This window comes from Mus musculus, chromosome 1 (genome assembly GCF_000001635.26).
Source record: "Mus musculus strain C57BL/6J chromosome 1, GRCm38.p6 C57BL/6J".
Taxonomy (NCBI): Eukaryota; Metazoa; Chordata; class Mammalia; order Rodentia; family Muridae; genus Mus; species Mus musculus.
In genome coordinates, this window is record NC_000067.6 from 195,208,412 (window position 1) to 195,215,712 (window position 7,301).

Here is a 7,301-nt window from a genome sequence, read left to right on the forward strand (position 1 = left end):
TAGTAATCATTTTCAGGGATCTTTGGCATTCAGCGTAAGATTATGTTTTTTCATAACTGGAAATACTACAATTCTGTGGGTTGCCATAAAATTAACTATGGGCTCTCAGTAGACTTTTCAGGTTTCATAACTTCTTCTGTAACTTGACTATACACTAATTCTGAATTAATCACATCTTGGGGAACTAAGGCAGCACCAGACAGTTGGTGACAATTTTATGGGGTCAAAATCTTGTTTCCCATATCCCCAAATAGTGACATCCTCCATCTCTGAGGTGCTGAGAACTGGCAATTTTTTGTTTGATTGTTTGGTTGTTTTTTTTTGTTTTGTTTTGTTTTTAATCATTTTATTTATTTACATTCTAGCTGTTGTCCCCTTTCCTGGTCCTCCCTTCTCACAGTTCCTCATCCCACTACTCTTCCCCCTTACCCTCAAGAGGGTGCTTCCCACTCCCAGGCCTCTCCCTTCCCTGGATCCTCAAGTCTCTGGAGGATTAGGTGCATCTTCTCCCACTGAGTCCAGACCTAGCAGTCCTCTACTATATAAGTTCAGGGGTGGGGGCTTCAACCAGCCCATGTATGCTGCCTGGTTGGTGGCTCAGTCTCTAGGAGCTCCCTGGGGTCTGGGTTAGTTGACACTGCTAGTATCTTTACAGGCACTTTATCAACAATTCTGATGACTTGAGTTTTATTCTGGGACCCTAACCAACTGACCTAGACACACACACACACACACACACACACACACACACAGAGAGAGAGAGAGAGAGAGAGAGAGAGAGAGAGAGGTAAGTGCTAAAAAAATCTTAATTTTGTGGTGTGATTATGAATAATTTGTATTTATCTTCTTTATAATTTTTATAATTTTCTCCCCAATCATGTATCACTTTTATTTTCATCTTTATTTTAACTATGATTATTTATCTGCATAATATTTTAAAGTATAAATGACCTATTTCTGGTAATTTCTCTATTTTCTTTCCTATTCTATTGACCATTTAAATTTAACTTTTTAAACCCTGAGAACATGTTGAAATTTGCAAAAAAAAAAAAAAATCAAAAATAATCTGTAAAACTTCAGCTCTTTTATTTGAAATGTAAAAAGATTTTTACTTTTGAAAAAAATAAATAAGGAGCTTGGAAAAGACAAAGTGGGGCACATGAAACTTACTTCAGAGAAAAAAATGGTTTTTAGTGGTTAAGAATTGGTTATATGTGAGTATAGTCATCCATCCATGCCTATAGAGGATGGGTTCCAAAGATACCAAAATCATCAGATATTCAGCTTCACAGACACCAAAGGGTCAATGAAACAGCAGACAAGGGATGGATTTTTTGATAGCTCTGGGATGTTGAACTTATAAGAAATGGCAGCATACATAAATTATACATATTGGAATTCCCCCTTTAAAAAAAAAAAAAGGTTTCATGTCTCAAGTATATTACAGAAGCTGGAGAAACCTACCAAACTTAAAGGCATGAGGAACCATCAAAGAACATTTCAGTGAATAACTTACATGGACCAGAATGTATAATCAACAGCCTGTGTAAGTACTGGACTTCGATTCAGCCTTGTATGGATGGAGATGGAAAGCATAAGAAAGAAGTCCACTATCTAAATGGGAAGATTTAAATATGAACAAAATTAGCAGCTCCAGCTTTATCTTCTTGACTCAGGTCCTGGACCTCTGGGGCTGTTATCCTTATTGTCATCCTGTTGCTACATTCTCTCAAGGATCACAGCTCTGTACTGAATCTTACATCATCACTAGCACAAGGTTTGCTGATTTCTGAGCTTTTATCTGTCTGTTGCTCTCTCTGCTACTACAGTTCCAGAAAATTCTTGCTACCCTAGACTTGCTGACAAGGATGTCAATATCTTGCAGCTCAGGAGTCCACTGTGGTCTTTTTGAATTTTGTTCCTCTTCTGAGATCCAAAATTTGTCATTGAGTAGACAATGAGTCTAGTGTAGAGATCAGCTAACACACTTTTCTCAGTGGCCATACTTCTGCTTAGCTGTTATTTAATGTTGAAAACTAATTACTTCATATATGTTATGTTTGATTATTGTTTATGAAATTAGAGCAAGTCTTCTACTAATTATACAGCTGGATCTAAATTATCATATTTTTAGCTTTTAGAACTTCAATTTTGCTTTACAAAGATGTATGACTGGGGCTGGAGATATAGATCAGCAGTTAAGTACATTTGCTGTCCTTCTAGAGGACCTGAGTTTGGTTCCCAGAATTCATATCATATGGTTCACAACTGTTTGTAACTCTAGCTTCGGGGTTTCTGATGCCTCTGGTCTCCATGGGCTCTTGTCCCATTCAGATATTCACAGATACACATGCATATACCCATAACTAAAAGTAATAAAAATAAAGTATCTAAATCATGACTAACCATTTTCACTATGTCTTATTATTGTATAGTGGCTTTTATTTCTTTTTTAAACATTGGAAATATATTTAAGGAATTTGTTATTTTTCTATCACTTGTATTTCTTTTATTTCTCTAGATTTTTGCATCCCATTTCTCTCTCTTTTGTATTTCTTTGTCTTTGGGATTATAAAAGTTTACTATGAACTCATCCTTTATGGAGTTGTTTCCAGAAGATTAATGTATACATGTTTATAAAGGTATCTATGAGATAAAAACAGGTTTGGCTTTTTCACACTCCTAAGGATTTCAGTAAACTAAGAATTTATCATATGGAATTTTCCACAGACGGATCTGTAATGCAAATCATACAACACCTCCTGCAAGGTGTAGGGGTAAGCTTCTCATTTCTGTTTTCTTCCCCAGAACACATTCATTGACCTTCTTCTTCTCAGCATCAGTGGCTTAGTGAGTACAATGGTCTAGTTGCTATGGTATAGATTGGCTTTCATTTTAAAGAATTAATTTCTAAATTTAACTTTTCTTAAGACTTTAGACTTAAGCCTATGACCCTGGTACATGTTAAACTCTAGGCCTTGGGGAATTTACCTTATTCTATCTTTTTCATGGGTCACTGAGTTTAGGTTTTGCTCACTATACTGACTTTGAATATTTTATTTGTTTCTACCTAGGGATTTCCTTTGCTTCTTTCCAGTATTAGTTCTGTATTTAAAATTAATTTGAATTTATTATATTCAGTATCCTAATTATTTTGTGTGATTAAGGAAACTTCAAGAGTCAGCAAGTCTACCACAATATTCCTTTGACCTATGTTATAGGAGGCATTCTATTTGTCTTTTAAGTAAAACATTTTCTTGAATAATTTTTTACTTTTAGTGGATATGTTATCATGTTATCAGCCCATGCTTTGCTTTGCTTTTTCTTTTTCTCCTTTCTTTCTTTCTTTCTTTCTTTCTTTCTTTCTTTCTTTCTTTCTTTCTTTCTTTCTTTCTCTCTTTCTCTCTTTCCTTCTTTCTTTCCTCTTCTTTTTTTTTTTTTTTTTGGTTTTGGTTTTTCAAGACAGGGTTTCTCTGTGTAGCCCTGGTTGTCCTGGAACTCACTCTGTAGACCAGGCTGGCCTCCAACTCAGAAATTCACCTGCCTCTGCCTCCCAAGTGCTGGGATTAAAGGCGTGTGCCACCACTGCCGGGCAGCCCACACTTTTCTATCAAAAGAAACCAAAATGACAGAATATGAAGATTTTCACTGCTATGGATCATATTAATTTGTACTATCCAGGACTCCAAATAGAACAGCAATCAAATAGAAATTTTAAAGTATCCATGAGTTTTGCAGGCAAACAGATGGAACTAGAAAATACCATCCTGAGTGAGATAACTCAGACCCAAAAGAATATGCATGGTATGTGCTCACTAATAAGTGGATATTAGCCAAAAAATAGTACAGAATTCCCAGGATACAAACCAAAGAACTCAAGAAGGCTAACAAGCTGAAGGACCCAAGTGAAGGACCACTTGGGAGAGAGAAGAAAGCAATCACAAGGCAGGAGGGAGAGAGGGAGGGACCTGGGTGTGAAAGTCAACAGGAAGGGGAAAAGGGGAACATAATCAGGTGTTGGGGAGGTGGGAAACAGGACTGAAGCCCTGAGGACCAGCAGAAAGGCAACCTCGGGAGGTAGGAGGTAGGGGAATCCTCTAGAATGTAACAGAGACCTGGGAGATGTGAGATTCTCAGAACTCAAAGGGAAGGACCTTAGATGAAATGTCCTACAGTGGGGAGAGGGGACTTGTAGAGTCCACCTCCTGTAGAAAGACAGTGTATCAAGTGGAAGGATGGGGTTGCTACTCCACAGTCAAAAACTCTGATCCAGAATTGTTCCTGTCTGAAAGAACTGCAGGAACAAAAGTGGAGAAGAACCTGAGGAAAAGGAGGTCCAGTGACTGGACCCAAATTTGGATCCAGCCCAGAGGAAGGCCACAAGGCTTGACACTATTACTGATGTCCTGAATTCCCTCCTTGGTGGATTGTTTTCTGGGAGTTGCAAGACATACTAAACCCTTTTCTGGCCAAGTTTCTTTTAGTTATGATGTTCTTTAAGATCAACAGAAACGCCCTTCCGGTCCGAGCAGCACCGGGGTAGCTAGGGCGCAGAGTCAGCTGACAACCGCCAGCTACCCACAACACCCGCCACGCGATCTTAAGACTTCTGGTGAGTGGAACGCAGCATCTGCTCCAATCCAATCACTCGGGACCTAAGACTGCATTAGTCAGGGAAGCAGAAAACCCAGTCTGAGTAGGGGCACAAGCCCCTTCTGGTCCGAGCAGCACCGGGGTAGCCAGGGCCCAGAGTCGGCTGACAACCATCAGCTACCCACAACACCCGCCACGGCATTTTAAGACTTCTGAGGATAGGGATCTGCCCGGTGCGGGAGCGCTTTGCCTGAGCATCGGCAGCAGACATCTCGGTTCCGGGACCCCGCCTAGTGTATCCTGCAGAGGCAGCTGGCCATTTTCCCTGCAAGAGGAAAGGGATCTGCCCGGTCAAAGAATTAACCAAACGAGGAGTTGGTTCTTTGAGAAAATCAACAAAATAGATACACCCTTAGCTAGACTCACTAGAGGGCATAGGGACAACATCCTAATTAACAAAATCAGATATGAAAAGGGAGACATAACAACAGATCCTGGAGAAATCCAAAACACCATCAGATCCTTCTACAAAAGGCTATACTCAACAAAACTGGAAAACCTGGACGAAATGGACAAATTTCTAGACAGATACCAGGTACCAAAGTTAAATCAGGATCAAGTTAACAATCTAAACAGTCCCATATCCCCTAAAGAAATAGAAGCAGTCATTAATAGTCTCCCAGCCAAAAAAAGCCCAGGACCAGATGGGTTTAGTGCAGAGTTCTACCAGACCTTCAAAGAAGATCTAATTCCAGTTCTGCATAAACTATTCCACAAAATAGAAGTAGAAGGAACTCTACCCAACTCATTCTATGAAGCCACAATTACTCTGATACCTAAACCACAGAAAGATCCAACAAAGATAGAGAACTTCAGACCAATTTCCCTTATGAATATAGATGCAAAAATCCTCAATAAAATTCTCGCTAACTGAATCCAAGAACACATTAAAGCAATCATCCATCCTGACAAAGTAGGTTTTATTCCAGGGATGCAGGGATGGTTTAATATACGGAAATCCATCAACGTAATCCATTATATAAACAAACTCAAAGACAAAAACCACATGATCATCTCGTTAGATGCGGAAAAAGCATTCGACAAGATCCAACACCCATTCATGATAAAAGTCTTGGAAAGATCAGGAATTCAAGGCCCATACCTAAACATGATAAAAACAATCTACAGCAAACCAGTAGCCAACATCAAAGTAAATGGTGAGAAGCTGGAAGCAATCCCACTAAAATCAGGGACTAGACAAGGCTGTCCACTCTCTCCATACCTATTCAACATTGTTCTTGAAGTCCTAGCCAGAGCAATTCGACAACAAAAGGAGATCAAGGGGATACAAATTGGAGAAGATGAAGTCGAAATATCACTTTTTGCAGATGATATGATAGTATATATAAGTGACCCTAAAAATTCCACCAGAGAACTCCTAAAACTGATAAACAGCTTCGGTGAAGTAGCAGGATATAAAATTAACTCAAACAAGTCAATGGCCTTTCTCTACACAAAGAATAAACAGGCCGAGAAAGAAATTAGGGAAACAACACCCTTCTCAATAGTCACAAATAATATAAACTATCTTGGCGTGACTCTAAGGAAGTGAAAGATCTGTATGATAAAAACTTCAAGTCTCTGAAGAAAGAAATTAAAGAAGATCTCAGAAGATGGAAAGATCTCCCATGCTCATGGATTGGCAGGATCAACATTGTAAAAATGGCTATCTTGCCAAAAGCAATCTACAGATTCAATGCAATCCCCATCAAAATTCCAACTCAATTCTTCAACGAATTAGAAAGAGCAATCTGCAAATTCATCTGGAATAACAAAAAACCTAGGATAGCAAAAACTCTTCTCAAGGATAAAAGAACCTCTGGTGGAATCACCATGCCTGACCTAAAGCTTTACTACAGAGCAATTGTGATAAAAACTGCATGGTACTGGTATAGTGACATACAAGTCGACCAATGGAATAGAATTGAAGACCCAGAAATGAACCCACACACTTATGGCCACTTGATCTTTGACAAGGGAGCTAAAACCATCCATTGGAAGAAAGACAGCATTTTCAACAAATGGTGCTGGCACAACTGATTGTTATCATTTAAAGAATGCGAATTGATCCATTCCTATCTCCTTGTACTAAGTTAAATCTAAGTGGATCAAGGAACTTCACATAAAACCAGAGACACTGAAACTTATAGAGGAGAAAGTGGGGAAAAGCCTCGAAGATATGGGCATAGGGGGAAAATTCCTGAATAGAACAGCAATGGCTTGTGCTATAAGATCGAGAATCGACAAATGGGACCTCATGAAACTGCAAAGCTTCTGCAAGGCAAAAGATACTGTCAAAAAGACAAAAAGACCACCAACAGATTGGGAAAGGATCCTTACCTATTCTAAATCAGATAGGGGACTAATATCCAATATATATAAAGAACTGAAGAGGGTGGACTCCAGAAAATCAAATAACCCCATTAAAAAATGGGGCTCAGAATTGAACAAAGAATTCTCACCTGAGGAATACCGAATGGCCGAGAAGCACCTGAAAAAAATGTTCAACATCCTTAATTATCAGGGAAATGCAAATCAAAACAACCCTGAGATTCCACCTCACACCAGTCAGAATGGCTAAGATCAAAAATCCAGGTGACAGCAGATGCTGGCGAGGATGTGGAGAAAGAGGAACACTCCTCCATTGT